This window comes from Engraulis encrasicolus, chromosome 13, assembly GCF_034702125.1.
Source record: "Engraulis encrasicolus isolate BLACKSEA-1 chromosome 13, IST_EnEncr_1.0, whole genome shotgun sequence".
Classification (NCBI taxonomy): Eukaryota; Metazoa; Chordata; class Actinopteri; order Clupeiformes; family Engraulidae; genus Engraulis; species Engraulis encrasicolus.
Genome location: NC_085869.1, coordinates 1,046,112 through 1,053,611, shown reverse-complemented (window position 1 = coordinate 1,053,611; position 7,500 = coordinate 1,046,112).

Below are 7,500 nucleotides of genomic sequence, written 5' to 3'. Positions count from 1 at the left end.
GCCCCTTTCTCCCTCGTCTCTCACGGGGTGTTATTATAAGAAATATCCCTCTTTTGGGTAAAAATAAGTCCCTGTCGTTAGCCCCGGGGTCTCGCGCCTGCCTGCTGTTTTTCATCAAGCATGTAGGATTGTCACCAAGACAACCTGTGGCAGCGCGCTGATGCACGAGCCGAGAAGGGCGAGACAGAGAGATTCCACGGACAACAGTGCCCCCTGGCGGACCGAAGCGCCACCACTGCTGCGTCACACTAGCCTACAAATACCCTAACCCCAGAAACAAAAGAAAAGAAAAAAGAGGAAAAGAAAAACACAACTTTACAAGCATTTGCTCCCTGACACTTACCATTGATTTCAGTAATATTTACAAGTCACAATTTCAATCTAAGCGGTGTAAATGATACAGCAGTGTAGGCCTATATCCAGGGGGACGGACCGGAGTTGGCATCATGTGGGGCCGGACTGGTGGCTACCTGGGCTGGGTGGCAGGGTGGAGAGGAGTCGGAGTGTGTTTGGCCGTGTGGCCAGCGCCCTAAATTAACACCAGCCGGCCAAATGCTGGTGAAATTTCAGTTTGGCTGGTATAACACCACTTAGCCTACTAGCCCATTTGACCCACTAGGGAGTGTGTTTGCCCAGTAAGATGAAGATCTACCAGCTATTTTGGCTGGTGATGCCAGTGGTGTAGTCTACGTAGAACGCAGGTGTACGGAGTTAGTATACCCACTTCTAACTTTTAGGGGCTTCAGTATACCCACTTAAAATAGATTGATCCATTATTTAGAATAGCATAAATGTATACAGTATACCCACTTCAAAAAATGCTCGAATATACAGTATACCCACTTCAAAAAAAAAGTAGACTACACCACTGGGTGATGAGGAACAAAGTTAATTTAGAGTCCTGTGTGTGGCTGTCAGTCGGCTGTGTCTTCGTGCTCTCACCTGGACGCGGATGTGTGTTTCCGGTTTAGGAGTTCTGTTTGGCTGTGCGTAAAAGCGGCCTCGCTCTCCGGGGCCGTTAATTTACGTAAATTATATCACTTCAACAACAGCCAAATGGCCGGCATCTCCCTCCCTCACACACACACACACACACACACACACACACACACACACACACACACACACACACACACACACACACACACACACACACACACTGTCACACTTGGCCTTGCACACACTCAGCCTGGCTGTCACTCTCCACAGACTGTAGTATATTGTTAGAATGTTCTGTGATCGATTGGTTTACCCTATGAGGAGCGCATTGACTCCGTGTTCGATATGCTTTGCCTGACGGCAGTCTGTAGTATGTGAGCGGCAATAAATGTCACATACAAAGTGTCTCACCAGGTAAACAAGCCTCACCGTTTATTTTATTAGAGTAACAAGTACTCAACATGGTGTCAGAAGTAGTCTTTTCTTACTCTACATGAGACGCGAGACTACAATAGTTTTCGTTTGATCCTCCGCTGTGGAAAAGAAAAGTTTAGTTTAACGTCTTCAAGTGATCGAAGGTACGTCAACGTTAGCTAGCTACGATGGACCAGTTTAAACCTCCAGCACCGCTAGTGCTAACCGGCAACATCAGCGAGAATTGGCGCCGATGGGAGCAACGGTTTCAGCTGTATATGACGGCTACGGGAGCGGACACGAAACCTGAACCGGTGAAAGTGGCAATCATGCTGCATACGGTCGGTGAGGAAGCGCTCGAGATCTACAACACAATGGACGTGTTTGTCGAAGCGGGTGAGGATGGACAGCCCGGTGAGCTAACGGTGAAACACATATTGGATGCCTTCAGAAAGTATTGCATTCCGAAAAAGAACATTGTATTTGAGCGCCATCAGTTCTGGTCACTACCGATGTCTGAGGGAGTCAACGTAGACCAGTTCGTGACTGAACTTCGCCAAAAATGTAAGAACTGTGAATTTGGACAAACTGAGAATGACATGATAAGAGACAAGCTAGTGTTTTCTGTGCCAGACGCTCGCGTGAAGGAGCGATTACTGCGTGAAACGGACTTAACTCTGGATAAAGCAGTTGATATCTGTAGAGCAGCCGAGGTTACCAGATCACAGATGCGAGCCATGAGATCGGCGCAGCCAGAGGCATCCGTAGAGGCTCTTCACAAGGTGTCTGCCAGCTACGACAAGGGGAGAGTCGCCATGAAAAAAATGTCACGACCACCTGAGAGAAAGACACAGGCAGCCAGCAGCAATGTAAACAAATGCAGAAAGTGCGGCGGGGCGCACAAACCTCGTCAGTGTCCAGCATTCGGTGTCATCTGCCACAACTGCAGCAAGAAGAACCACTACGCGAAGATGTGCGCGTCAACACAAGACAGAGGAGCCACTGCCCGGGGCGTGCACGATCTTGAGGTAGAGTCACTGTTCATATCTACAATGTCCTGTACTCAACCCAAACGCACTCAACAAGATAATTCGTGGTACACAACAGCCAACATAAAAGACACAGAGGTCAAGTTTAAATTGGACACTGGGGCAGATGCAAATGTGCTACCTCTGAGCATTTTGCAGAAGATTCGGGTCCTCATCAGCTGCAACCCACACACATCACACTCGTCGCCTATGGAGGAAACACGTCTGAAGCCGGAGGGCACCGTGAGACTTACCTGCGATGTGGCCAGAACGACGACGATCTTCTGTTCTTCATCACCAAGCACTCCTCCACTCGATCCTGGGCCGAGACGCATGTGAACAGCTGCAGCTGGTGAAAAGAATGCAGGACCATCGCACTCAAAGCGCCAGCCACGAAAGAGGAGCTAGTGGACGCCTACCCCTCCGTCTTCAGTGGGCTGGGGGACAGTTTCCTGGGGTGCACCACATCCACACAGACCCACATGTGGCCCCAGTTGTGCACGGCTGCAGAAAAATCCCCATCGCTGTCATGGACCGTCTGAAAACGACGCTACAAGACCTCGTCGAAAGAGATGTCATCGCACCAGTGACGGAGCCCACAGAATGGGTAAATAGCCTTGTCAATCACAGAGAAGAAAAAACGGGACACTCAGGGTGTGCTTGGACCCTCGAGACTGAATGAGGCGATCAAGAGACAGCACTTCTCAATACCAACTCCAGAAGAAGTACTACACCGGCTGTCGGGGAAAAACCATCTTCTCCATCCTAGACGAAAAGGACGGATACTGGCAAGTGAGTCTGGACCAGCCCTCATCGATGCTCTGCACATTCAGCACACCGTGGGGCAGGTTCCGCTTTAAGAGACTTCCTTTTGGCATCAAGTCCGCCAGCGAGGTTTTCCAGCAAAAGAACTGTGAGACATTCGGCAACATTGAAGGAGTGCACATCATTGCAGACGACATGATCATCGCCGCTGCGTCTGAAGAAGAGCATGATGCCATTCTACAAAAGTAATGGACACTGCACAGAAAAAAAACAACATCAAATTCAACAAAGACAAAATACAGTACAAAGTGGACTCAGTCAAATACATGGGCCATGTAGTCACCTCGAAGGGAGTGAAGCCGGACGAGTCCAAGGTGTTCGCCATCAGAGACATGCCGCAGCCAGACGACAAGAAAGCACTACAGAGACTGCTGGGAATGACAAGGTACCTCTGCCAATACATCCCAAAATGAAGCCAGCATCACAAGCCCACTCAGAGAGCTGCTACGAAAGGACGCTGCCTGGCACTGGAGCCACCAACACACCGCTGCATTGGAGAAGCTCAAGAGACGCCCTCATGCAAGCCCCAGTACTCCAGTTCTACGACCAGAGCAAGCCACTCACCATACAGTGCGACGCATCGAAAGACGGACTCGGCGCCTGTCTGCTGCAGGAAGGTAGGCCACTGTCTTATGCATCACGAGCACTCACAGACTCTGAGAAGAATTATGCTCAGATAGAGAAAGAGCTGCTGGCAATAGTCTTTTTCCACCAAACGCTTTCACCAGTATGTCTATGGTAACACAGTGACTGTACAATCTGACCATAAGCCCCTAGAAGTCATCTTCAAAAAACACCTGAGCAAGGCACCAGCACGACTCCAGCGCATGCTATTGCAGCTCCAACGCTATGACCTGAGAATCGTCTACACAGCAGGCAAGGAGATGCACGTCGCAGATACCCTGTCCCGCGCTGTTGTCAGTGACTGCAAGGATGACGTGAAGGAAGACCTGTTCGAGGAGAGAGTAGTGCACGCAATGGAGGCCACAGCCGCACTCGACGAAGACACACTCTCAAAGCTCAAGGGGGCCACGGCGACAGGACAGCACACTTGCAACAGGTGATTGAGCTACACAAGAAAGGCTGGCCGAGGCGACAGCGCAGTTTTCCCACCAACCTACAGGTACTGGTCGATGCGACACAACATCAGCATCAGGGATGGCATCCTGATGACTGGTGACAAGATTGTGATCCCACAGAGTGTGAAGCAGCAGATGCTTGACAGACTGCACCTCGCACACCAGGGGATACTGCGGTCGAAAGCGCACGCAAGAAAGGTGATGTACTGGCCAGGTATGAAGCACGACATCGAAACCAGGTGGAGAAATGCCGCCCATTGCCAACAAAACCAGCCACAAAATCAGAAAGAACCCCTGATTCCACACGAGATACCTGAGCTGCCATGGCTGAAGATTGGTGCAGACATCTTTGAGCTACACGGGCAGTCATATCTCCTGATGGTGGACTACATGTCAAAATACCCAGAAGTGCTCAACTTACCTGACAAAACTGCCCACACAGTCATACGCAAAATGAAGACCATCTTCGCCAGACATGGAATCCCGAAGGAGCTGGTAAGCGATCACGTCCCTTTCGCCAGCTCTGAAATGCGACAGTTTGCATCGTCGTGGGGCATAAAACTCATCCACTCCAGCCCTGGATATCCACAGTCAAACGGCCTAGCAGAGAGAATGGTAAAGACTGTAAAACATGCACTTAAAAAAAAGCAACACAGGCCGGCACAGACCCGCACTTAGCTCTCCTGTCACTCCGCAACACTCCAGTGACTGGAACAGAGTTTTCACCAGCACAAGTCCTGATGGGAAGAGTACTGCGAAGCACCCTGCCGACCTCCACAGCTGTTCTGCAACCAGCTGTGCCACACGGATTCCACTCACGGCTGAAACACCTACAAGCCAGGCAAGTGCACTACTACAACCACAACACAAAGACACTGCCAGAGTTTGCTCCTGGCACTACAGTGCACATGTCAACACGTCGTGGCTGGGAACCAGCTACAGTCCTGCACAAGCGAGAGGAACCACGTGCATACAACGTCCAGACACCCAGTGGTGTCACGTTCCGGAGAAATCGACGTCATCTGCGGAGAATCCACCCCAGTCTTCATCGAGAGGACGACGACGATCTTCCAGAGCAGCCCAACTCTTCACACAGAGAGGACAGCGCATCACAGGCCCAGCGAGACCAACGCACACCAGCTTGTGAGCCATCCAGTCCCACTCCAGCTGCACCCACCTACAGCACCAGAAGTGGGAGACTTGTGAAGATTCCTGAAAGGTTCAAGGACTATGAGTTGACATAACACTTGAGTCCTGCCTACAGATAAGTCAAGTTCTGACTTTGTTTATGTATACTTGTTCTTGTTTAATGAGGTGAATACTTACCCAATTTTTTCTTCCACAGAGACTGAATATATATATATATGTATCAACTGTCTTTAAAAAAAAAAAAAAAAAAAAAAAAAAAAAAAAAAAAAAAAAAAAAAAGAATCATCTGTGTCTTTGAAAAAAAAAAAAAAGAACAGACACATGAAAAAAAAAAAAAAAAAACATTTCTTGTGTCTTGGAAAAAAAAAAAAAAAAAAAGAACAGAAAGACAAACTATGAATGATAAAATGTTTTTAATTGTATGCAATGTGATCCACAGGTTGTTTTTATAGTGTAAGAAGGTCTTTTAAAATGCATAATGCAATTGTTTATATCTGGTGGTAATTCTTAATATGATAATTTAAAGATGCAGAACTACAGTAAAGTTAAATATGATTCTCATGCTTAAAAAGGGAGGATGTAGTATATTGTTAGAATGTTCTGTGATCGATTGGTTTACCCTATGAGGAGCGCATTGACTCCGTGTTCGATATGCTTTGCCTGACGGCAGTCTGTAGTATGTGAGCGGCAATAAATGTCACATACAAAGTGTCTCACCAGGTAAACAAGCCTCACCGTTTATTTTATTAGAGTAACAAGTACTCAAGCCTCGCGACACCTATTGCTGCTCACGAGAGAGGAAAATAAATGGTCAGCGCGAGGTGCCAGGAAGTGTGAAGTTTCTCGCTTTCTCGTGGTCGTAATTCAATCAGAAGTCTTTTGCGCATTGCCTGTGTGTGTGTGTGTGTGTGTGTGTGTGTGTGTGTGTGTGTGTGTGTGTGTGTGTGTGTGTGTGTGTGTGTGTGTGTGTGTGTGTGTGTGTGTGTGTGTGTGTTGCGCCTTTTGGAAACCAGTGGAGGTAATCAAAGAAAAAAGATCTCGCGGCGAGGAGATAATTAAGATGGTCTAATGAAATGCCCAATACACACACACACACACACACACACACACGGGACGGCTGTCATCGTTCATGTTTATTCCTGCCTGAGTAGGTGGAATGTGCTCAGCCTTAAACCCATGGGGTCTTTCGCTAATTAATACTTTATAAAAAGTGTCCTCGCTTGAAGTAGACTAGCCCACTGCCATAATTCACCTTTACTCCGCGCCAATATATCTCCCAGCCCTCGCGCGAACCTCGCCAATGTGCAGGACGGTCCTCTCGCCTTGCCACCTCCACGAGGAAGCAGATCCGTCTCTTGATATCGTTTCATCTCGACTTGTTTAGACTAATTAAACACCGTTCCGTTTCCTCGCTCTCTCTCACGGGGATCCCTTCCCTCTCTGTTCCCCTGATCAGTAGTTTGGGGAACTAACGGCGCGAACAGATTTGAGGACAGCAGGAGACAGACAACCATTTCACTTCACTCAGATGAAAACACAATATAATGAGGATTTCACTTCACGCGAAGTAAAGCATAATGTGGAAAAAAATAATAATATGGAATAAGAATCCCACAGCCTATCCAAAACATAGGAAAGACGCAGGCACGCACGCAGGATACTGTGTCTCCGGATTCATTTTCACCAAATATACCCGAATGATCATTGCTTTTATTAATTAATAGCAATATTTAGAAAAATAATTGGAAAAAATAGAAAAGTAGTATTCTATAATTAATGGCTAACAAGGAAGGCTAAATAGGCGTTTTAATGGGAGAAGATAAAAACATGTAACACCCTCCGCGTGTATAGGCGTTGTTTTGTTGTCACTATTATCTTCATCATTGTTATTCTTATTCTTATTATTAGTATTATTATAATTATTTGGCCAATTATTATTATTATTATTATTAAGCTATTATTATAGAATTGGAAACCCTTCTTTCAAGCATGATTATTGTTTAAGTTGCGACTCTGCAAGTGATAAATCGTTATTTTAGCCACTGCATTGTAAGTGGAGACAGGCC